The sequence below is a fragment of the Oncorhynchus keta genome, chromosome 21 (genome assembly GCF_023373465.1).
Source record: "Oncorhynchus keta strain PuntledgeMale-10-30-2019 chromosome 21, Oket_V2, whole genome shotgun sequence".
NCBI lineage: Eukaryota > Metazoa > Chordata > Actinopteri > Salmoniformes > Salmonidae > Oncorhynchus > Oncorhynchus keta.
Genome location: NC_068441.1, coordinates 23,521,410 through 23,548,205, shown reverse-complemented (window position 1 = coordinate 23,548,205; position 26,796 = coordinate 23,521,410). Strand labels below are relative to the sequence as shown.

Here is a 26,796-nt window from a genome sequence, read left to right as displayed (position 1 = left end):
AATTTTAAGCTCCCATCAGTGTTTAGTATTAGTGTGTACTGTGTGTATTAGTGGGTACTGTGTGTATTAGTGTGTATTAGTAGGTACTGTGGGTATTTGTGTGTACTGTGTGTATTAGTGGGTACTATGTGTTTTAGTGGGTACCATGTGTATTTATCGGTACTGTGCGTATTAGTGGATACTGTGTGTATTAGTGGGTACTGTGTGCATTAGTGGGTACTGTGTGTATTAGTGTGTACTGTGTGTGTTAGTGGGTATTGTACATATTATTGTGTGCTGTGGGTATTTGTGTGTACTGTGTGTATTAGTGAGTACTGTGTGTATTAGTGGGTACTGTGTGTATTTGTGTGTGCTGTATGTATTAGTGTGTACTCTGTGTGTTAGTGTGTACTCTGTGTGTTAGTGTGTACTGTGTGTATTAGTGAGATACATGCAAACTGATCAACGATGAAGGGATGAGGGTGAGGGAAGGATAAAGATTGAGTGACATGGCAGGATGAAGGAAGAGATCGACTGTTTTTAGAAAAAGAAAAAGAAAATGATAAGGTTGACAGTGGTGTCACAGGCAGAGGTGTTGAAAAAATACATCAATTTGAAACATATGGGAAATACTGACATCAATGTCGTGCCGTCATCCAGCTGAAAACATACACGGCATTGTAATACATGCCCATTGTGTTCAATCAACCATTTACACTAACAAACCATGTTTCCAAATCCCTCATTAATCTGACCTCAGATCCCTATTGTGATTCAGCATGGAGTAGTCCATCCCTGACTCAGACCATTTCTCACTTTGATGTGGCTCAAAGGCATCAGTAAAACCATTTTTTTCTGTATCTGGGCAAGGTTACAAAGTATCTATTTATAGTGTAAGATTGGTCCTCTTGGCCGGAGTGTGTATGTGTGTGCGTTCCTGTTTTCATGCGTTTGTGTGTTTGTGTGCGTGTGTGTGTGAAGGCTATATGGTTTGCTCATTAGTAGAGTCAGTGTGAATAATGCAGGTAGGGCTGTTGTTGTGGCCAATGGTCCAGGTGCTAATGGGTCTGTCTCTGTCTCTGGGCCAATGGGCAGACACTGCACAGCTTTAATGGATGTCACCATGAGAGCCTGAAACCAGACCTTTCGGCTCGGGTGACACACCAGGGAAAGGAGGGAGGTGTGTGTGTGTGTGTGTGTGTGTGTGTGTGTGTGTGTGTGTGTGTGTGTGTGTGTGTGTGTGTGTGTGTGTGTGTGTGTGTGTGTGTGTGTGTGTGTGTGTGTGTGTGTGTGTGTGTGTGTGTGTGTGTGTGTGTGTGTGTGTGTGTGTGTGTGTGTGTGTGTGTGTGTGTGTGTGTGTGTGTGTTATGAAAGGAATATCAGAAACAGAGTCTGAATAGGAGTGAAGACTAGAAGTTCAGCGGTAAAATAATAAATAGGAAGCAAAAATCGAGAAGCATTGAAGTGTCTTGATCTCAGCCTGAATGACTGTCTCAGTCTAAAACGTTTACATGACGTGTCTTTAGTTTCATATAGTGTTATTTAAAGTTCTGGATGCCTTGATATGGTCATCGATGGGTAGGTGTCTCTTTTTACTATCTCTCTCCTCTCACCATATCTCTCTCATCACCATATCTCTCTCTCCTCTCACCATATCTCTCTCTCTCCTCTCACCATATCTCTCTCTCCTCTCACTATATCTCTCTCTCCTCTCACTATATCTCTCTCTCCTCTCACCATATCCCTCTCTCCTCTCACCATATCTCTCTCTCCTCTCACTATCTCTCTCTCCTCTCACTATATCTCTCTCTCCTCTCACTATATCTCTCTCTCCTCTCACCATATCCCTCTCTCCTCTCACTATATCTCTCTCTCCTCTCACTATCTCTCTCTCCTCTCACTATATCTCTCTCTCCTCTCACCATATCTCTCTCTCCTCTCACCATATCTCTCTCCTCTCACCATATCTCTCTCTCTCCTCTCACTATATCTCTCTCTCCTCTCACCATATCTCTCTCTCCTCTCACCATATCTCTCTCCTCTCACCATATCTCTCTCTCCTCTCACCATATCTCTCTCTCCTCTCACCATATCTCTCTCTCCTCTCACCATATCTCTCTCCTCTCACCATATCTCTCTCCTCTCCTCTCACTATATCTCTCTCTCCTCTCACCATATATCTCTCTCCTCTCACTATATCTCTCTCCTCTCACCATATCTCTCTCTCTCCTCTCACCATATCTCTCTCTCCTCTCACCATATCACTCTCTCTCCTCTCACCATATCTCTCTCTCCTCTCACCATATCTCTCTCTCCTCTCACCATGTCCCTCTCTCCTCTCACCATATCTCTCTCTCCTCTCACCATATCTCTCTCTCCTCTCACCATATCTCTCTCTCCTCTCACCATATCTCTCTCTCCTCTCACCATATCTCTCTATCCTCTCACCATATCTCTCTCTCCTCTCACCATATCTCTCTCTCCTCTCACCATATCTCTCTCCTCTCACCATATCTCTCTCTCTCCTCTCACTATATCTCTCTCTCCTCTCACCATATCTCTCTCTCCTCTCACCATATCTCTCTCCTCTCACCATATCTCTCTCTCTCCTCTCACTATATCTCTCTCTCCTCTCACCATATATCTCTCTCCTCTCACCATATCCGTCTCTCCTCTCACCATATCTCTCTCCTCTCACCATATCTCTCTCTCTCCTCTCAGTATATCTCTCTCTCCTCTCACCATATCTCTCTCTCTCCTCTCACCATATCTCTCTCTCCTCTCACCATATCTCTCTCTCTCCTCTCACCATATCTCTCTCCTCTCACCATATCACTCTCTCTCCTCTCACCATATCTCTCTCTCCTCTCACCATGTCCCTCTCTCCTCTCACCATATCTCTCTCCTCTCACCATATCTCTCTCTCCTCTCACCATATCTCTCTCTCCTCTCACCATATCTCTCTCTCTCTCACCATATCTCTCTATCCTCTCACCATATCTCTCTCTCCTCTCACCATATCTCTCTCTCCTCTCACCATATCTCTCTCCTCTCACCATATCTCTCTCTCTCCTCTCACTATATCTCTCTCTCCTCTCACCATATCTCTCTCTCCTCTCACCATATCTCTCTCCTCTCACCATATCTCTCTCTCTCCTCTCACTATATCTCTCTCTCCTCTCACCATATATCTCTCTCCTCTCACCATATCCGTCTCTCCTCTCACCATATCTCTCTCCTCTCACCATATCTCTCTCTCTCCTCTCAGTATATCTCTCTCTCCTCTCACCATATCTCTCTCTCTCCTCTCACCATATCTCTCTCTCCTCTCACCATATCTCTCTCTCTCCTCTCACCATATCTCTCTCTCCTCTCACCATATCTCTCTCTCCTCTCACCATATCTCTCTCTCCTCTTACCATATCTCTCCTCTCACCATATCTCTCTCTCCTCTCACTATATCTTTCTCTCCTCTCACCATATCCCTTTCTCCTCTCACCATATCTCTCTCTCCTCTCACCATATCCCTCTCTCCTCTCACCATATCTCTCTCTCCTCTCACCATATCTCTCTCTCCTCTCACCATATCTCTCTCTCCTCTCACCATATCTCTCTCCTCTCACCATATCTCTCTCTCTCCTCTCACTATATCTCTCTCTCCTCTCACCATATCTCTCTCTCCTCTCACCATATCTCTCTCTCCTCTCACCATATCTCTCTCTCCTCTCACCATATCTCTCTCCTCTCACCATATCTCTCTCTCTCCTCTCACTATATCTCTCTCTCCTCTCACCATATATCTATCTCCTCTCACCATATCTCTCTCTCCTCTCACTATATCTCTCTCTCCTCTCACCATATCCCTATGTCCTCTCACCATATCTCTCTCCTCTCACCATATCTCTCTCTCCTCTCACCATATCTCTCTCTCCTCTCACCATATCTCTCTCTCCTCTCACCATATCTCTCTCTCCTCTCACCATATCCCTCTCTCTTCTCACCATATCTCTCTCTCCTCTCACCATATCACTCTCTCTCCTCTCACCATATCTCTCTCTCCTCTCACCATATCTCTCTCTCCTCTCACCATATCTCTCTCTCCTCTCACTATATCCCTCTCTCCTCTCACCATATCTGTCTCCTCTCACCATATCTCTCTCTCTCCTCTCACCATATCTCTCTCTCCTCTCACCATATCTCTCTCTCTCCTCTCACCATATCTCTCTCTCCTCTCACCATATCTCTCTCTCCTCTCACCATATCTCTCTCTCTCCTCTCACTATATCTCTCTCTCCTCTCACTATATCTCTCTCTCCTCTCACTATATCTCTCTCTCCTCTCACTATATCTCTCTCTCCTCTCACTATATCTCTCTCTCCTCTCACCATATCTCTCTCTCTCCTCTCACCATATCTCTCTCTCCTCTCACCATATCTCTCTCTCTCCTCTCACCATATCTCTCTCTCCTCTCACCATATCTCTCTCTCCTCTCACCATATCTCTCTCTCCTCTCACCATATCTCTCTCTCTCCTCTCACTATATCTCTCTCTCCTCTCACTATATCTCTCTCTCCTCTCACTATATCTCTCTCTCCTCTCACTATATCTCTCTCTCCTCTCACCATATCTCTCTCTCCTCTCACCATATCTCTCTCCTCTCACCATATCTCTCTCTCTCCTCTCACTATATCTCTCTCTCCTCTCACCATATCTCTCTCTCCTCTCACCATATCTCTCTCCTCTCACCATATCTCTCTCTCCTCTCACCATATATCTCTCTCCTCTCACCATATCTCTCTCCTCTCACCATATCTCTCTCTCTCCTCTCACTATATCTCTCTTCTCTCACCATATATCTCTCTCCTCTCACCATATCCGTCTCTCCTCTCACCATATCTCTCTCATCTCACCATATCTCTCTCTCTCCTCTCACTATATCTCTCTCTCCTCTCACCATATCTCTCTCTCTCCTCTCACCATATCTCTCTCTCCTCTCACCATATCTCTCTCTCCTCTCACCATATCTCTCTCTCCTCTCACCATATCTCTCTCTCCTCTCACCATATCTCTCTCCTCTCACCATATCTCTCTCTCCTCTCACTATATCTCTCTCTCCTCTCACCATATCTCTCTCTCCTCTCACCATATCTCTCTCTCCTCTCACCATATCTCTCCCTTCTCTCACCATATCCCTCTCTCTTCTCACCATATCTCTCCCTCCTCTCACCATATCCCTCTCTCTTCTCACCATATCTCTCCCTCCTCTCACCATATCTGTCTCTCTCACCATATCTCACCCTCCTCTCACCATATCCGTCTCTCTCACCATATCTCTTTCTCCTCACTATATCCCTCTCTCTGATTGCAGAGAATAAAGCCATAACTATTTCAACAAGCTAACTCTAATTTGAACCCTGATCGTTAAGAGTTGGTTCAGAAGCCGACCAAGGCTTAGTCAAGACCTCACCTGACAACTAAAGACTTGCAATTTCAGTGAGAGCCTCCGGCACAACGCCCCCACAACGTGTCTTTTAACCGGTCTGAGCCAGACCAAAGTGTGCTAATGCAAAGTAAGTCAATCATAGCGATGCCTTTGAACTTCTGACCCTCTAAGAATGCCATCAGTTTGTGTGAAAATGATTGTTTTTCATACTGTACAGTACATGTACTGTTCCCTCTCATACAACCCCCTCTGTAATGTCTGCCTTCACACAGGTATGTTATGTCTCCTTGAACAGTGCTCTCAGACCTGCTGTGTAGATAACACCAAACGAGAACAATTCTACAGCTAATGTATTCAAGGTATATAGTGAAGATAGTGTTGGTAAGGCCACAACTTTGTGATATTGTGTGGCTTGATTTTATAGTCGGTTCTCCTACTTTGCTGTGAATGAGGCTACACACTATTACACGTTCTACCATCTACACAGCTCTTTCTCACTGCCATTCATCCTCTTAAAGTTTCAAGATGTATTAGTGGTATGTACGGGATACGCATGGTATACATCATCCAACCAAATGCTTCCTTCCAGGTTCCTTCTGGACAATGCAACAACAATAAGAAATAACAAAAGTTAAGAATATGAACATAAAGTAAATGGCTCAATAGAATAGAATAAATGTTTAAGCATCAGTATAACACAGGAAGGCATAATCTATAGTTCCATATTTACACGTGTATTGGGGAAGGGGGGATTGGGGCAGTGCGTCCTGCACATCTAATTGTGGTCATAATCTCTCTTTCTCTCAAATTCTCTCTCCCATTAATCCCTCTCCATATGTTTTTGTCATATCCCTGTCAACCACATAATCCTCTTCTCTGTGACTTGTTGTTTAGGGATGTGTTTCTTAGGACTAGAAGGTGGTCTATCCAAAACAGTGGCATCACTGTCCTCCTTTTCATCCCCCTCTCTTTACTTTCCTCCCTGCACTTCTTATCTCACTGTGGTGATGAATGTAGAGACTGCTAGGGAAAGGTCAGAGTGCAGGTAGGTGTAATGTGGAGGTTCAGCCATAGAGGGTTACTTTTGTTTCATCAAAGATCGACATTCTCAGAAATCAAACACAAACAAGCATGCACACACACACACACACACACACACACACACACACACACACACACACACACACACACACACACACACACACACACACACACACACACACACACACACACACACACACACACACACACACACACACTAAACCCCAATATGCTGTCATTACTCAAAACCTGTGCAATTCGTGTATCTGAGTACACTTACTTAAAGTGATTTTCTATTCGTTACTCAAACCGTAAGTCACTGTGACACTGTGACCCAACAGAATTTGTGGAGACCACATTTCTTTCGCAATAATTTTCTACCCCAATCCCACCCCAAATGTCATTTCTATTTTTACACCAGAAAATAACCTTCAATTCATTACGTTTTCATCTCTTTTCAAAATGAAAAGAAGCCAATAAAAACATTTACTCAATAAAATCTTTCTCAAAAACATTTATACTTTGTCCCATACAATAATCTGTTGTCTTCCTTTTTTGTATAATTTTGGCGCCCCTACTGTATTTCCCCACAACTTTGAATACCACTACTGTAGGGGATCCAGATTTGAGTTGCTTCAGATTGAAAATGTTGAGTAACACTCCCACTAAGTCACGCCTCCAATATAAATTCCCAGTTTCCCTGTCTTTTTGAGTGAATTGTAGTGTTACCACCCATGACTGTCACGCTTGTTGAAATGAGTGGACCAAGGCGCAGCGTGCATAGAGTTCCACATTATATTTAATAGTGAAACTTACAACAAAACAACAAAGAATATAACAAACATGCAGTATTGCAGTGCTCAAGGCAACTATACAAAAACAAGATCCCACAACAAGCAGGTGGGAAAAGGCTGCCTAAATATGATCCCCAATCAGAGAACGATAGACAGCTGCCTCTGATTGGGAACCATACCAGGCCAACATAGAAATAACAAAACTAGAATGCCAACCCTAGTCACACCCTGACCTAACCAAAATAGAGAATAAAAAGGCTCTCTAAGGTCAGGGCGTGACAATGACTGCGTTTTTAAGTAACAGAGACATGTTTGTTGAATATGTTCATTTTCAGTCCTTGTGGCCTTCACCAAGTGCATTCCTAGCCTAATCTTATCTTTATAATTAATGTATTTATGACATTACATATCTCATTAGGCCTTAGTTTGAGGCCTAGCAAAAATGTTTCCAAAATTCCCTGATATTCAAAAAATCCTGGTTAAATTATTTCCAGGAATCTTCCAACAGGGATTTCTGGAAAACTTGGGAAATGTACCAGCCACACTTGCAAGTCACATTATTCTGGTTACCAAAGTTACGTGTAATTCCTACAGAAATCCAGCCAGAGTCAGGATATCCAACAGTTGGAATGTTTAATTACCTACCTCCTGTATTTTTAATGACATCCAGAGTTAGGAACAGTGTGAGGAGACTACCTAAGCCATTTAAACTGGAACAACCATTTCAGTAACAGGTTAAAAAAAACGAACTAAATTATTGGATTAGTTTAGAAAAATGTATGTTATTTATCTTTGTATTGTATAAGATCAATCAATCACTCAATGTACATGCAAAAACACAGATATTAAAAACAATTCAAAAACATCCAGCTGCAATAGAGCATGCTGGGGATTTTTAAATGTAGTTGATGTGACTTCTCATTTAGCTTTGAGTCAGTTCCATGTAAACATTTTAAGTAATAATGACTTTTCATTATAAACTTTTTGAGTTTAACTTACTAGAAGTATTTTAGTAAAAAATGCTTTGGGGTTTACATTGAAGCTACTACTGTAAAAACACACATCGTCCTCTGCTCGTGGGAAGCCCTGTCACAGATTCCAGATACTTTGAAAAACAACACACTGCTCACAGAAATCTCACACTCCTGATTCTATAGACTATTATATGAGCCGAAGCTGTATATTTGACAATATAGCCTACATACAGAATGTAAAAGTTGGATATTATGTTCACATATCCATATCCATGTCATAAATTCAAAATTAACAGAGCATCCAATCTAGAAATGTGATGTACTTGTAGAGTGTATTGTTTAAAACAATATGTTTAAAAATGAACTCAATCAAAAAGGGTACTTTTGAGATATTCATATTATATATTTTTTTTATGTTGAATAAATTATTGTGAAAATGTTTTTTCAGAATCTATACATACTCAATATTTAAGAGCACACTATAAGGAGTATAATGACACCAATATGTTGTCTGTATCATGTACTGTGCACAGATCATATGGGTCTTACCAGAGGCATGTATGGGGCTAAAAAGGGCCTGAAATGGCCACTTTCATCATGATTTTCTCAAAAATGGCTTTTATGCGAAATTTGCCAGAATAATCTGAGATACCGAAAATATTTTCAGTCCTTCATGGCAAGGTAGCATGTGGCTCAATCGGTAGAAAATGGTGCTTGCAATGCCAAGGTTGTGGGTTCGAGTCCCATGATGGACCAGTACGGGGGGGGGGAGTATGAAAATGTATGTACTCACTACTTTAAGTCACTCTGGATAAGAGTGTCTGCTAAAATGTAAATGAATCACCCTGTTGCTATGTGTCATTCTTGTGGTGAATGTAATATTAACAAATTGTTGTCTGTATTGTGGTGAATGAGGTATTGACAACTAGTTGTCTGTATTGTGGTAAATGTAGTATTGACAACTAGTTGTCTGTATTGTGGTAAATTTAGTATTGACAAACAACAGTGTTGTGATGAATATAGTATTGACAAATAGGTGTCTGTATTGTGGTAAATGTAGTATTGACAAATAGTTCTCTGAATTGTGGTAAATTTAGTCTTGACAAATAGTTGTCTGTAAGGTGGTGAATGTAGTATTGACAAACAACAGTGTTGGGATGATTGTAATATTGACAAATAGTTGTCTGTATGGAGGTAAATATAGTATTGACAAACAGTGTTGTGGTGAATGTAGTATTGACAAATAGTTGTCTGTATTGTGGTGAATGTAGTATTGGCAAATAGTTGTCTGTATTGTGGTAAATGTAGTATTGACAAATAGTTGTCTGTATTGTGGTGAATGTAGTATTGACAAATAGTTGTCTGTATTGTGGTAAATGTAGTATTGACAAATAGTTGTCTGTATTGTGGTGAATGTAGTATTGACAAATAGTTGTCTGTATTGTGTTAAATGTAGTATTGACAAATAGTTGTCTGTATTGTGGTGAATGTAGTATTGACAACGAGTTGTCTGTATTGTGGTAAATGTATTATTGACAAACAACAGTGTTGTGGTAAATGTAGTATTGACAAACAACAAAGTTGTGGTGAATGCAGTATTGACAAATATTTGTATGTATTGTGGTAAATGTAGTATTGACAAACAACAGTGTTGTGGTAAATGAAGTATTGACAAACAACAGAGTTGTGGTGAATGTAGTATTGACAAATAGTTGTCTGTATTGTGGTGGATGTAGTATTGACAAATAGTTGTCTGTATTGTGTTAAATGTAGTATTGACAAACAACAGTGTTGTGGTAAATGTAGTATTGACAAACAACAGAGTTGTGGTGAATGTAGTATTGACAAATAGTTGTCTGTATTGTGGTAAATGTAGTATTGACAAATAGTTGTCTGTATTGTGGTAAATGTAGTATTGACAAATAGTTGTCTGTATTGTGGTAAATGTAGTATTGACAAACAACAGTGTTTTGGTAAATGTAGTATTGACAAACAACAGAGTTGTGGTGAATGTAGTATTGACAAACAGTTGTCTGTATTGTGGTAAATGTAGTATTGACAAATAGTTGTCTGTATTGTGGTAAATGTAGTATTGACAAATAGTTGTCTGTATTGTGTTAAATGTAGTATTGACAAATAGTTGTCTGTATTGTGGTGAATGTAGTATTGACAACGAGTTGTCTGTATTGTGGTAAATGTAGTATTGACAAACAACAGTGTTGTGGTGTAGATAGTATTGACAAACAACAGTGTTGTGGTAAATGTAGTATTGACAAACAACAGAGTTGTGGTGAATGTAGTATTGACAAATAGTTGTCTGTATTGTGGTATATGTAGTATTGACAAATAGTTGTCTGTATTGTGGTAAATGTAGTATCGACAAACAACAGTGTTTTGGTAAATGTAGTATTGACAAACAACAGAGTTGTGGTGAATGTAGTATTGACAAACAGTTTTCTGTATTGTGGTAAATGTAGTATTGCCAAATAGTTGTCTGTATTGTGGTAAATGTAGTATTGACAAACAACAGTGTTGTGGTAAATGTAGTATTGACAAACAGCAGTGTTGTGGTAAATGTGGTATTGACAAATAGTTGTCTGTATTGTGTTAAATGTAGTATTGACAAACAACAGTGTTGTGGTAAATGTAGTATTGACAAACAACAGAGTTGTGGTGAATGTAGTATTGACAAATAGTTGTCTGTATTGTGGTAAATGTAGTATTGCCAAATAGTTGTCTGTATTGTGGTAAATGCAGTATTGACAAATAGTTGTCTGTATTGTGGTATATGTAGTATTGACAAATAGTTGTCTGTATTGTGGTAAATGTAGTATCGACAAACAACAGTGTTTTGGTAAATGTAGTATTGACAAACAACAGAGTTGTGGTGAATGTAGTATTGACAAATAGTTGTCTGTATTGTGGTAAATGTAGTATTGACAAATAGTTGTCTGTATTGTGGTAAATGTAGTATTGACAAATAGTTGTCTGTATTGTGGTAAATGTAGTATTGACAAACAACAGTGTTTTGGTAAATGTAGTATTGACAAACAACAGAGTTGTGGTGAATGTAGTATTGACAAACAGTTGTCTGTATTGTGGTAAATGTAGTATTGACAAATAGTTGTCTGTATTGTGTTAAATGTAGTATTGACAAATAGTTGTCTGTATTGTGGTGAATGTAGTATTGACAACGAGTTGTCTGTATTGTGGTAAATGTAGTATTGACAAACAACAGTGTTGTGGTGTAGATAGTATTGACAAACAACAGTGTTGTGGTAAATGTAGTATTGACAAACAACAGAGTTGTGTTGAATGTAGTATTGACAAATAGTTGTCTGTATTGTGGTATATGTAGTATTGACAAATAGTTGTCTGTATTGTGGTAAATGTAGTATCGACAAACAACAGTGTTTTGGTAAATGTAGTATTGACAAACAACAGAGTTGTGGTGAATGTAGTATTGACAAACAGTTTTCTGTATTGTGGTAAATGTAGTTTTGCCAAATAGTTGTCTGTATTGTGGTAAATGTAGTATTGACAAACAACAGTGTTGTGGTAAATGTAGTATTGACAAACAGCAGTGTTGTGGTAAATGTGGTATTGACAAATAGTTGTCTGTATTGTGTTAAATGTAGTATTGACAAACAACAGTGTTGTGGTAAATGTAGTATTGACAAACAACAGAGTTGTGGTGAATGTAGTATTGACAAATAGTTGTCTGTATTGTGGTAAATGTAGTATTGACAAATAGTTGTCTGTATTGTGGTAAATGCAGTATTGACAAATAGTTGTCTGTATTGTGGTATATGTAGTATTGACAAATAGTTGTCTGTATTGTGGTAAATGTAGTATCGACAAACAACAGTGTTTTGGTAAATGTAGTATTGACAAACAGTTTTCTGTATTGTGGTAAATGTAGTATTGCCAAATAGTTGTCTGTATTGTGGTAAATGTAGTATTGACAAACAACAGTGTTGTGGTAAATGTAGTATTGACAAACAGCAGTGTTGTGGTAAATGTGGTATTGACAAATAGTTGTCTGTATTGTGTTAAATGTAGTATTGACAAACAACAGTGTTGTGGTAAATGTAGTATTGACAAACAACAGAGTTGTGGTGAATGTAGTATTGACAAATAGTTGTCTGTATTGTTGTAAATGTAGTATTGACAAATAGTTGTCTGTATTGTGGTAAATGTAGTATTGACAAATAGTTGTCTGTATTGTGGTAAATGTAGCATTGACAAACAACAGTGTTGTGGTGAATGTAGTATTGACAAACAACAGTGTTGTGGTAAATGTAGTATTGACAAACAACAGTGTTGTGGTAAATGTAGTATTGACAAGTAGTTGTCTGTATTATGGTAAATGTAGTATTGACAAATAGTTGTCTGTATTGTGGTAAATGTAGTATTGACAAATAGTTGTCTGTATTGTGGTAAACGTAGTATTGACAAACAACAGTGTTGTGGTGAATGTAGTATTGACAAACAACATTGTTGTGGTGAATGTAGTATTGACAAATAGTTGTCTGTATTGTGGTAAATGTAGTATTGACAAATAGTTGTCTGTATTGTGGTGAATGTAGTATTGACAAATAGTTGTCTGTATTGTGTTAAATGTAGTATTGACAAATAGTTGTCTGTATTGTGGTGAATGTAGTATTGACAACGAGTTGTCTGTATTGTGGTAAATGTATTATTGACAAACAACAGTGTTGTGGTAAATGTAGTATTGACAAACAACAGTGTTGTGGTAAATGTAGTATTGACAAACAACAGAGTTGTGGTGAATGTAGTATTGACAAATATTTGTATGTATTGTGGTAAATGTAGTATTGACAAACAACATTGTTGTGGTGAATGTAGTATTGACAAATAGTTGTCTGCATTGTGGTAAATGTAGTATTGACAAATAGTTGTCTGTATTGTGTTAAATGTAGTATTGACAAACAACAGTGTTCTGGTAAATGTAGCACAGCCAAATATTTGTATGTATTGTGGTAAATGTAGTATTGACAAACAACAGTGTTGTGGTGAATGTAGTATTGACAAACAACAGAGTTGTGGTGAATGTAGTATTGACAAATAGTTGTCTGTATTGTGGTAAATGCAGTATTGACAAATAGTTGTCTGTATTGTGGTATATGTAGTATTGACAAATAGTTGTCTGTATTGTGGTAAATGTAGTATTGACAAACAACAGTGTTTTGGTAAATGTAGTATTGACAAACAACAGAGTTGTGGTGAATGTAGTATTGACAAACAACAGTGTTGTGGTAAATGTAGTATTGACAAATAGTTGTCTGTATTGTGGTAAATGTAGTATTGACAAATAGTTGTCTGTATTGTGGTAAACGTAGTATTGACAAACAACAGTGTTGTGGTGAATGTAGTATTGACAAACAACATTGTTGTGGTGAATGTAGTATTGACAAATAGTTGTCTGTATTGTGGTAAATGCAGTATTGACAAATAGTTGTCTGTATTGTGGTATATGTAGTATTGACAAATAGTTGTCTGTATTGTGGTAAATGTAGTATCGACAAACAACAGTGTTTTGGTAAATGTAGTATTGACAAACAACAGAGTTGTGGTGAATGTAGTATTGACAAACAGTTTTCTGTATTGTGGTAAATGTAGTATTGACAAACAACAGTGTTGTGGTAAATGTAGTATTGACAAACAGCAGTGTTGTGGTAAATGTGGTATTGACAAATAGTTGTCTGTATTGTGTTAAATGTAGTATTGACAAACAACAGTGTTGTGGTAAATGTAGTATTGACAAACAACAGAGTTGTGGTGAATGTAGTATTGACAAATAGTTGTCTGTATTGTTGTAAATGTAGTATTGACAAATAGTTGTCTGTATTGTGGTAAATGTAGCATTGACAAACAACAGTGTTGTGGTGAATGTAGTATTGACAAACAACAGTGTTGTGGTAAATGTAGTATTGACAAACAACAGTGTTGTGGTAAATGTAGTATTGACAAATAGTTGTCTGTATTATGGTAAATGTAGTATTGACAAATAGTTGTCTGTATTGTGGTAAATGTAGTATTGACAAATAGTTGTCTGTATTGTGGTGAATGTAGTATTGACAAATAGTTGTCTGTATTGTGTTAAATGTAGTATTGACAAAGAGTTGTCTGTATTGTGGTAAATGTAGTATTGACAAACAACAGTGTTGTGGTAAATGTAGTATTGACAAACAACAGTGTTGTGGTAAATGTAGTATTGACAAACAACAGAGTTGTGGTGAATGTAGTATTGACAAATATTTGTATGTATTGTGGTAAATGTAGAATTGACAAACAACATTGTTGTGGTGAATGTAGTATTGACAAATAGTTGTCTGCATTGTGGTAAATGTAGTATTGACAAATAGTTGTCTGTATTGTGTTAAATGTAGTATTGACAAACAACAGTGTTCTGGTAAATGTAGCACAGCCAAATATTTGTATGTATTGTGGTAAATGTAGTATTGACAAACAACAGTGTTGTGGTGAATGTAGTATTGACAAACAACAGAGTTGTGGTGAATGTAGTATTGACAAATAGTTGTCTGTATTGTGGTAAATGCAGTATTGACAAATAGTTGTCTGTATTGTGGTATATGTAGTATTGACAAATAGTTGTCTGTATTGTGGTAAATGTAGTATTGACAAACAACAGTGTTTTGGTAAATGTAGTATTGACAAACAACAGAGTTGTGGTGAATGTAGTATTGACAAACAACAGTGTTGTGGTAAATGTAGTATTGACAAATAGTTGTCTGTATTGTGGTAAATGTAGTATTGACAAATAGTTGTCTGTATTGTGGTAAACGTAGTATTGACAAACAACAGTGTTGTGGTGAATGTAGTATTGACAAACAACATTGTTGTGGTGAATGTAGTATTGACAAATAGTTGTCTGTATTGTGGTAAATGCAGTATTGACAAATAGTTGTCTGTATTGTGGTATATGTAGTATTGACAAATAGTTGTCTGTATTGTGGTAAATGTAGTATCGACAAACAACAGTGTTTTGGTAAATGTAGTATTGACAAACAACAGAGTTGTGGTGAATGTAGTATTGACAAACAGTTTTCTGTATTGTGGTAAATGTAGTATTGACAAACAACAGTGTTGTGGTAAATGTAGTATTGACAAACAGCAGTGTTGTGGTAAATGTGGTATTGACAAATAGTTGTCTGTATTGTGTTAAATGTAGTATTGACAAACAACAGTGTTGTGGTAAATGTAGTATTGACAAACAACAGAGTTGTGGTGAATGTAGTATTGACAAATAGTTGTCTGTATTGTTGTAAATGTAGTATTGACAAATAGTTGTCTGTATTGTTGTAAATGTAGCATTGACAAACAACAGTGTTGTGGTGAATGTAGTATTGACAAACAACAGTGTTGTGGTAAATGTAGTATTGACAAACAACAGTGTTGTGGTAAATGTAGTATTGACAAATAGTTGTCTGTATTATGGTAAATGTAGTATTGACAAATAGTTGTCTGTATTGTGGTAAATGTAGTATTGACAAATAGTTGTCTGTATTGTGGTAAACGTAGTATTGACAAACAACAGTGTTGTGGTGAATGTAGTATTGACAAACAACATTGTTGTGGTGAATGTAGTATTGACAAATAGTTGTCTGTATTGTGGTAAATGTAGTATTGACAAATAGTTGTCTGTATTGTGGTGAATGTAGTATTGACAAATAGTTGTCTGTATTGTGTTAAATGTAGTATTGACAAATAGTTGTCTGTATTGTGGTGAATGTAGTATTGACAAAGAGTTGTCTGTATTGTGGTAAATGTATTATTGACAAACAACAGTGTTGTGGTAAATGTAGTATTGACAAACAACAGTGTTGTGGTAAATGTAGTATTGACAAACAACAGAGTTGTGGTGAATGTAGTATTGACAAATATTTGTATGTATTGTGGTAAATGTAGAATTGACAAACAACATTGTTGTGGTGAATGTAGTATTGACAAATAGTTGTCTGTATTGTGGTAAATGTTGTATTGACAAATAGTTGTCTGTATTGTGTTAAATGTAGTATTGACAAACAACAGTGTTGTGGTGAATGTAGTATTGACAAACAACAGTGTTGTGGTGAATGTAGTATTGACAAATAGTTGTCTGTATTGTGGTAAATGTAGTATTGACAAATAGTTGTCTGTATTGTGTTAAATGTAGTATTGACAAATAGTTTTCTGTATTGTGTTAAATGTAGTATTGACAAATCGTTGTCTGTATTGTGGTGAATGTAGTATTGACAACGAGTTGTCTGTATTGTGGTAAATGTAGTATTGACAAACAACAGTGTTGTGGTAAATGTAGTATTGACAAGTAGTTGTCTGTATTGTGTTAAATGTAGTATTGACAAATAGTTGTCTGTATTGTGGTAAATGTAGTATTGACAAATAGTTGTCTGTATTGTGGTAAATGTAGTATTGACAAACAACAGTGTTGTGGTAAATGTAGTATTGACAATTAGTTGTCTGTATTGTGGTAAATGTAGTGTTGACAAATAGTTGTCTGTATTGTTTTAAATGTAGTATTGACAAATAATTGTCTGTATTGTGGTGAATGTAGTATTGACAAACAACAGTGTTGTGGTAAATGTAGTATTAACAAACAACAGAGTTGTGGTGAATGTAGTATTGACAAATATTTGTATGTATTGTGGTGAATGTAGTATTGACAAACAACAGTGTTGTGGTAAATGTAGTATTGACAAATAGTTGTCTGTATTATGGTAAATGTAGTATTGACAAATAGTTGTCTGTATTGTGGTAAATGTAGTATTGACAAATAGTTGTCTGTATTGTGGTAAACGTAGTATTGACAAACAACAGTGTTGTGGTGAATGTAGTATTGACAAACAACATTGTTGTGGTGAATGTAGTATTGACAAATAGTTGTCTGTATTGTGGTAAATGCAGTATTGACAAATAGTTGTCTGTATTGTGGTATATGTAGTATTGACAAATAGTTGTCTGTATTGTGGTAAATGTAGTATCGACAAACAACAGTGTTTTGGTAAATGTAGTATTGACAAACAACAGAGTTGTGGTGAATGTAGTATTGACAAACAGTTTTCTGTATTGTGGTAAATGTAGTATTGACAAACAACAGTGTTGTGGTAAATGTAGTATTGACAAACAGCAGTGTTGTGGTAAATGTGGTATTGACAAATAGTTGTCTGTATTGTGTTAAATGTAGTATTGACAAACAACAGTGTTGTGGTAAATGTAGTATTGACAAACAACAGAGTTGTGGTGAATGTAGTATTGACAAATAGTTGTCTGTATTGTTGTAAATGTAGTATTGACAAATAGTTGTCTGTATTGTGGTAAATGTAGCATTGACAAACAACAGTGTTGTGGTGAATGTAGTATTGACAAACAACAGTGTTGTGGTAAATGTAGTATTGACAAACAACAGTGTTGTGGTAAATGTAGTATTGACAAATAGTTGTCTGTATTATGGTAAATGTAGTATTGACAAATAGTTGTCTGTATTGTGGTAAATGTAGTATTGACAAATAGTTGTCTGTATTGTGGTAAACGTAGTATTGACAAACAACAGTGTTGTGGTGAATGTAGTATTGACAAACAACAGTGTTGTGGTAAATGTAGTATTGACAAACAACAGAGTTGTGGTGAATGTAGTATTGACAAATATTTGTATGTATTGTGGTAAATGTAGAATTGACAAACAACATTGTTGTGGTGAATGTAGTATTGACAAATAGTTGTCTGTATTGTGGTAAATGTTGTATTGACAAATAGTTGTCTGTATTGTGTTAAATGTAGTATTGACAAACAACAGTGTTGTGGTAAATGTAGCATTGACAAATATTTGTATGTATTGTGGTAAATGTAGTATTGACAAACAACAGTGTTGTGGTGAATGTAGTATTGACAAACAACAGTGTTGTGGTGAATGTAGTATTGACAAATAGTTGTCTGTATTGTGGTAAATGTAGTATTGACAAATAGTTGTCTGTATTGTGTTAAATGTAGTATTGACAAATAGTTTTCTGTATTGTGTTAAATGTAGTATTGACAAATCGTTGTCTGTATTGTGGTGAATGTAGTATTGACAACGAGTTGTCTGTATTGTGGTAAATGTAGTATTGACAAACAACAGTGTTGTGTTAAATGTAGTATTGACAAATAGTTTTCTGTATTGTGTTAAATGTAGTATTGACAAATAGTTGTCTGTATTGTGGTGAATGTAGTATTGACAACGAGTTGTCTGTATTGTGGTAAATGTAGTATTGACAAACAACAGTGTTGTGGTAAATGTAGTATTGACAATTAGTTGTCTGTATTGTGGTAAATGTAGTGTTGACAAATAGTTGTCTGTATTGTTTTAAATGTAGTATTGACAAATAGTTGTCTGTATTGTGGTGAATTTAGGATTGACAAACAACAGTGTTGTGGTAAATGTAGTATTAACAAACAACAGAGTTGTGGTGAATGTAGTATTGACAAATATTTGTATGTATTGTGGTAAATGTAGTATTGACAAACAACAGTGTTGTGGTGAATGTAGTATTAACAAATAGTTGTCTGTATTGTGTTAAATGTAGTATTGACAAATAGTTGTCTTTATTGTGGTGAATGTAGTATTGACAACGAGTTGTCTGTATTGTGGTAAATGTATTATTGACAAACAACAGTGTTGTGGTAAATGTAGTATTGACAAACAACAAAGTTGTGGTGAATGCAGTATTGACAAATAGTTGTCTGTATTGTGGTAAATGCAGTATTGACAAATAGTTGTCTGTATTGTGGTATATGTAGTATTGACAAATAGTTGTCTGTATTGTGGTAAATGTAGTATCGACAAACAACAGTGTTTTGGTAAATGTAGTATTGACAAACAACAGAGTTGTGGTGAATGTAGTATTGACAAACAGTTTTCTGTATTGTGGTAAATGTAGTATTGACAAACAACAGTGTTGTGGTAAATGTAGTATTGACAAACAGCAGTGTTGTGGTAAATGTGGTATTGACAAATAGTTGTCTGTATTGTGTTAAATGTAGTATTGACAAACAACAGTGTTGTGGTAAATGTAGTATTGACAAACAACAGAGTTGTGGTGAATGTAGTATTGACAAATAGTTGTCTGTATTGTTGTAAATGTAGTATTGACAAATAGTTGTCTGTATTGTGGTAAATGTAGCATTGACAAACAACAGTGTTGTGGTGAATGTAGTATTGACAAACAACAGTGTTGTGGTAAATGTAGTATTGACAAACAACAGTGTTGTGGTAAATGTAGTATTGACAAATAGTTGTCTGTATTATGGTAAATGTAGTATTGACAAATAGTTGTCTGTATTGTGGTAAATGTAGTATTGACAAATAGTTGTCTGTATTGTGGTAAACGTAGTATTGACAAACAACAGTGTTGTGGTGAATGTAGTATTGACAAACAACATTGTTGTGGTGAAAGTAGTATTGACAAATAGTTGTCTGTATTGTGGTAAATGTAGTATTGACAAATAGTTGTCTGTATTGTGGTGAATGTAGTATTGACAAATAGTTGTCTGTATTGTGTTAAATGTAGTATTGACAAATAGTTGTCTGTATTGTGGTGAATGTAGTATTGACAAAGAGTTGTCTGTATTGTGGTAAATGTATTATTGACAAACAACAGTGTTGTGGTAAATGTAGTATTGACAAACAACAGTGTTGTGGTAAATGTAGTATTGACAAACAACAGAGTTGTGGTGAATGTAGTATTGACAAATAGTTGTATGTATTGTGTTAAATGTAGTATTGACAAACAACATTGTTGTGGTGAATGTAGTATTGACAAATAGTTGTCTGTATTCTGGTAAATGTAGTATTGACAAATAGTTGTCTGTATTGTGTTAAATGTAGTATTGACAAACAACAGTGTTGTGGTAAATGTAGCATTGACAAATATTTGTATGTATTGTGGTAAATGTAGTATTGACAAACAACAGTGTTGTGGTGAATGTAGTATTGACAAACAACAGTGTTGTGGTGAATGTAGTATTGACAAATCGTTGTCTGTATTGTGATAAATGTAGTATTGACAAATAGTTGTCTGTATTGTGTTAAATGTAGTATTGACAAATAGTTTTCTGTATTGTGTTAAATGTAGTATTGACAAATAGTTGTCTGTATTGTGGTGAATGTAGTATTGACAACGAGTTGTCTGTATTGTGGTAAATGTAGTATTGACAAACAACAGTGTTGTGGTAAATGTAGTATTGACAATTAGTTGTCTGTATTGTGGTAAATGTAGTGTTGACAAATAGTTGTCTGTATTGTGGTAAATGTAGTATTGACAAATAGTTGTCTGTATTGTGGTAAATGTAGTATTGACAAACAACAGTGTTGTGGTAAATGTAGTATTGACAATTAGTTGTCTGTATTGTGGTAAATGTAGTGTTGACAAATAGTTGTCTGTATTGTTTTAAATGTAGTATTGACAAATAGTTGTCTGTATTGTGGTGAATGTAGTATTGACAAACAACAGTGTTGTGGTAAATGTAGTATTAACAAACAACAGAGTTGTGGTGAATGTAGTATTGACAAATATTTGTATGTATTGTGGTAAATGTAGTATTGACAAACAACAGTGTTGTGGTGAATGTAGTGTTGACAAACAACAGTGTTGTGGTAAATGTAGTATTGACAATTAGTTGTCTGTATTGTAGTAAATGTAGTGTTGACAAATAGTTGTCTGTATTGTTTTAAATGTAGTATTGACAAATAGTTGTCTGTATTGTGGTGAATGTAGTATTGACAAACAACAGTGTTGTGGTAAATGTAGTATTAACAAACAACAGAGTTGTGGTGAATGTAGTAATGACAAATATTTGTATGTATTGTGGTAAATGTAGTATTGACAAACAACAGTGTTGTGGTGAATGTAGTGTTGACAAACAACAGTGTTGTGGTGAATGTAGTATTGACAAATATTTGTATGTATTGTGGTAAATGTAGTATTGACAAACAACAATGTTGTGGTGAATGTAGTATTGACAAACAACAGTGTTGTGGTAAATGTAGTATTGACAAATAGTTGTCTGTATTGTGGTAAATGTAGTATTGACAAACAACAGTGTTGTGGTAAATGTAGTATTGACAAACAACAGAGTTGTGGTGAATGTAGTATTGTCAAACAGTTGTCTGTATTGTGGTAAATGTAGTATTGACAAATAGTTGTCTGTATTGTGGTGAATGTAGTATTGACAAATAGTTGTCTGTATTGTGTTAAATGTAGTATTGACAAACAACAGTGTTGTGGTAAATGTAGTATTGACAAATATTTGTATGTATTGTGGTAAATGTAGTATTGACAAACAACAGTGTTGTGGTGAATGTAGTATTGACAAACAACAGTGTTGTGGTGAATGTAGTATTGACAAATAGTTGTCTGTATTGTGGTAAATGTAGTTTTGACAAATAGTTGTCTGTATTGTGTTAAATTTAGTATTGACAAATAGTTGTCTGTATTGTGGTGAATGTATTATTGACAACGAGTTGTCTGTATTGTGGTAAATGTAGTATCGACAAACAACAGTGTTGTGGTGAATGTAGTATTGACAAACAACAGTGTTGTGGTGAATGTAGTATTGACAAATAGTTGTCTGTATTGTGGTAAATGTAGTTTTGACAAATAGTTGTCTGTATTGTGTTAAATGTAGTATTGACAAATAGTTGTCTGTATTGTGGTGAATGTAGTATTGACAACGAGTTGTCTGTATTGTGGTAAATGTAGTATCGACAAACAACAGTGTTGTGGTAAATGTAGTATTAACAAACAACAGAGTTGTGGTGAATGTAGTATTGACAAATATTTGTATGTATTGTGGTAAATGTAGTATTGACAAACAACAGTGTTGTGGTGAATGTAGTATTGACAAACAACAGTGTTGTGGTGAATGTAGTATTGACAAATAGTTGTCTGTATTGTGGTAAATGTAGTGTTGACAAATAGTTGTCTGTATTGTTTTAAATGTAGTATTGACAAATAGTTGTCTGTATTGTGGTGAATGTAGTATTGACAAACAACAGTGTTGTGGTAAATGTAGTATTAACAAACAACAGAGTTGTGGTGAATGTAGTATTGACAAATATTTGCATGTATTGTGGTAAATGTAGTATTGACAAACAACAGTGTTGTGGTGAATGTAGTGTTGACAAACAACAGTGTTGTGGTAAATGTAGTATTGACAATTAGTTGTCTGTATTGTGGTAAATGTAGTGTTGACAAATAGTTGTCTGTATTGTTTTAAATGTAGTATTGACAAATAGTTGTCTGTATTGTGGTGAATGTAGTATTGACAAATAACAGTGTTGTGGTAAATGTAGTATTAACAAACAACAGAGTTGTGGTGAATGTAGTAATGACAAATATTTGTATGTATTGTGGTAAATGTAGTATTGACAAACAACAGTGTTGTGGTGAATGTAGTGTTGACAAACAACAGTGTTGTGGTGAATGTAGTATTGACAAATATTTGTATGTATTGTGGTAAATGTAGTATTGACAAACAACAATGTTGTGGTGAATGTAGTATTGACAAACAACAGTGTTGTGGTAAATGTAGTATTGACAAATAGTTGTCTGTATTGTGGTAAATGTAGTATTGACAAACAACAGTGTTGTGGTAAATGTAGTATTGACAAACAACAGAGTCGTGGTGAATGTAGTATTGTCAAACAGTTGTCTGTATTGTGGTAAATGTAGTATTGACAAATAGTTGTCTGTATTGTGGTGAATGTAGTATTGACAAATAGTTGTCTGTATTGTGTTAAATGTAGTATTGACAAACAACAGTGTTGTGGTAAATGTAGTATTGACAAATATTTGTATGTATTGTGGTAAATGTAGTATTGACAAACAACAGTGTTGTGGTGAATGTAGTATTGACAAACAACAGTGTTGTGGTGAATGTAGTATTGACAAATAGTTGTCTGTATTGTGGTAAATGTAGTTTTGACAAATAGTTGTCTGTATTGTGTTAAATTTAGTATTGACAAATAGTTGTCTGTATTGTGGTGAATGTAGTATTGACAACGAGTTGTCTGTATTGTGGTAAATGTAGTATCGACAAACAACAGTGTTGTGGTAAATGTAGTATTGACAAACAACAGTGTTGTGGTGAATGTAGTATTGACAAACAACAGTGTTGTGGTGAATGTAGTATTGACAAATAGTTGTCTGTATTGTGGTAAATGTAGTTTTGACAAATAGTTGTCTGTATTGTGTTAAATGTAGTATTGACAAATAGTTGTCTGTATTGTGGTGAATGTAGTATTGACAACGAGTTGTCTGTATTGTGGTAAATGTAGTATCGACAAACAACAGTGTTGTGGTAAATGTAGTATTAACAAACAACAGAGTTGTGGTGAATGTAGTATTGACAAATATTTGCATGTATTGTGGTGAATGTAGTATTGACAAACAACAGTGTTGTGGTGAATGTAGTATTGACAAACAACAGTGTTGTGGTGAATGTAGTATTGACAAATAGTTGTCTGTATTGTGGTAAATGTAGTATTGACAAACAACAGTGTTGTGGTAAATGTAGTATTGACAAATAGTTGTCTGTATTGTGGTAAATATAGTATTGACAAACAACAGTGTTGTGGTGAATGTAGTATTGACAAACAACAGTGTTGTGGTGAATGTAGTATTGACAAATATTTGTATGTATTGTGGTAAATGTAGTATTGACAAACAACAGTGTTGTGGTGAATGTAGTATTGACAAACAACAGAGTTGTGGTAAATGTAGTGTTGACAAATATTTGTATGTATTGTGGTAAATGTAGTATTGACAAACAACAGTGTTGTGGTGAATGTAGTATTGACAAACAGTTGTCTGTATTGTGGTAAATGTAGTATTGACAAATAGTTGTCTGTATTGTGGTGAATGTAGTATTGACAAATAGTTGTCTGTATTGTGTTAAATGTTGTATTGACAAACAACAGTGTTGTGGTAAATGTAGTATTGACAAACAACAGAGTTGTGGTGAATGTAGTATTGACAAACAACAGTGTTGTGGTGAATGTAGTATTGACAAATAGTTGTTTGTATTGTGGTAAATGTAGTATTGACAAATAGTTGTCTGTATTGTGGTAAATGTAGTATTGACAAATAGTTGTCTGTATTGTGTTAAATGTAGTATTGACAAACAACAGTGTTGTGGTAAATGTAGTATTGACAAACAACAGTGTTGTGGTAAATGTAGTATTGACAAAAACAACAGTGTTTTGGCAAATGTAGTATTGACAAACAACAGAGTTGTGGTGAATGTAGTATTGACAAATAGTTGTCTGTATTGTGGTAAATGTAGTATTGACAAATAGTTGTCTGTATTGTGGTAAATGTAGTATTGACAAATAGTTGTCTGTATTGTGGTAAATGTAGTATTGACAAACAGTTGTCTGTATTGTGGTAAATGTAGTATTGACAAATAGTTGTCTGTATTGTGTTAAATGTAGTATTGACAAATAGTTGTCTGTATTGTGGTGAATGTAGTATTGACAACGAGTTGTCTGTATTGTGGTAAATGTAGTATTGACAAACAACAGTGTTGTGGTGTAGATAGTATTGACAAACAACAGTGTTGTGGTAAATGTAGTATTGACAAACAACAGAGTTGTGGTGAATGTAGTATTGACAAATAGTTGTCTGTATTGTGGTATATGTAGTATCGACAAACAACAGTGTTTTGGTAAATGTAGTATTGACAAACAACAGAGTTGTGGTGAATGTAGTATTGACAAACAGTTTTCTGTATTGTGGTAAATGTAGTATTGCCAAATAGTTGTCTGTATTGTGGTAAATGTAGTATTGACAAACAACAGTGTTGTGGTAAATGTAGTATTGACAAACAGCAGTGTTGTGGTAAATGTGGTATTGACAAATAGTTGTCTGTATTGTGTTAAATGTAGTATTGACAAACAACAGTGTTGTGGTAAATGTAGTATTGACAAACAACAGAGTTGTGGTGAATGTAGTATTGACAAATAGTTGTCTGTATTGTGGTAAATGTAGTATTGCCAAATAGTTGTCTGTATTGTGGTAAATGCAGTATTGACAAATAGTTGTCTGTATTGTGGTATATGTAGTATTGACAAATAGTTGTCTGTATTGTGGTAAATGTAGTATTGACAAACAACAGTGTTGTGGTGAATGTAGTATTGCAGTTACTTCAGTTGATTGTCAGAACAGCCAACAATACAGCAATCTTACCTTAGTACTCAAAATAATTCACTTGGAATTGCTTGTAGCAGGGCTCATTACAGTATTTTACACTAAACACTGTAACAGAGGTTAGAAAATGTGACATCATAAACATTTTTATAACATTTTTACTTTAAATCTTCACCATAATCACTTCATTACGATGTCATAAACATGTCTTGGAACTTTATAGAGTCAAATCTTGTCATGACTTATTGCAATGTTATGACACAGATATTAGCATGTGTTGTGACACATTGGGATATTTTCTAGCCTTATGACAATATTTACAATTTTTAAGTGTCCTTACCTGGGCCCCACATTGGCAGCTCCTCTCCTCTTTGGTTGAATGGATCCAGTACTTCAAAGTTGTACAGATGTCCCAGAAGAAATGTGTATCAACCAGTATATATGAGGAGAGAAAACACTATATGTCCTTTTGTACACAGAGGGATGAGAGCAGATCCTTTAGAATTACATGATACTTGAAGAAAACATGTCAATCAAAATACTACAGAGAGCAAACCGCAAAAACACAAACTCAGAGAAGTGAGTGAGCGAGAGTGAGTGAGTGAGAGTCGTGGGCACGCTGTCACGTACCCACTGTAAAGCAGAGATCAAACACCAGTTCTCTCTCCACTTTTCTCTCGTCTTGCCATAACTCACTCACCTTTTCTTTTCCTCCCCTCTTTTACTCTTCGTTTCCTTTTATATTGCTCTCTTTTTTCCCCCTCTTTCTTCTTTAACCCTTCCTTGCTTTTACACCCCCAGAGAGAGAACGAAACAAGTGCACAAAATTCCAGCAGCTAATTCTGCTTCTTAAGACATGGAACTTAATATGTGAGGACAACTATGAGGGCGGAGGATAGAGCGAGAAGGAGGGAGCAGGCACAGAATGAAGGATGGAAAATTCAATTCAGAGGAGAGAGAGAGAGAGAGAGAGAGAGAGAGAGAGAGAGAGAGAGAGAGAGAGAGAGAGAGAGAGAGAGGACTGGGGAGTAGAGGAGACTGTTGAGGGAGTGAGGGAAGTGAAATTGGCAGATGAAATCATAACACAGGGAAAGTTTGTTTAGTTTGACTTAGAGATTAATTCACACACTGGTTTTAACTGCGTATCCTGTGAGCTCCTGTGTCAGCCACACTAGATGTTGTGAATGGCTGTGGCTCCATCACGACCTGTGCAACATAACTAGAGTTTACTCACATCAATCGTCACTATAATTCATTGAACACCATGGAGAGAGAACAGGCAATGCAAATACCAATCCATCTCAATGTCTCTCCTTTCCACTTGTCATCTAAGCTTACCA

The 26,796-nt window shown here is 35.9% G+C and overlaps 1 protein-coding gene across 1 annotated transcript in view; it reads right to left on the bottom strand.

The window, feature by feature from the left end:
- The window catches only part of LOC118380874 (zinc finger protein 385A-like), a 92,233-nt gene extending 66,146 nt beyond the window's left edge, over window positions 1-26,087 (bottom strand). The window contains exons 1-2 of the mRNA XM_052473547.1: window positions 25,797-26,087; window positions 25,496-25,564 (exon numbers count right to left, since the gene is read on the bottom strand). The gene's annotated coding sequence lies outside the window, so the exon portion shown is untranslated. The remainder of the gene's footprint in view (window positions 1-25,495; window positions 25,565-25,796) is intronic.
- Window positions 26,088-26,796: the final 709 nt, after the last annotated feature.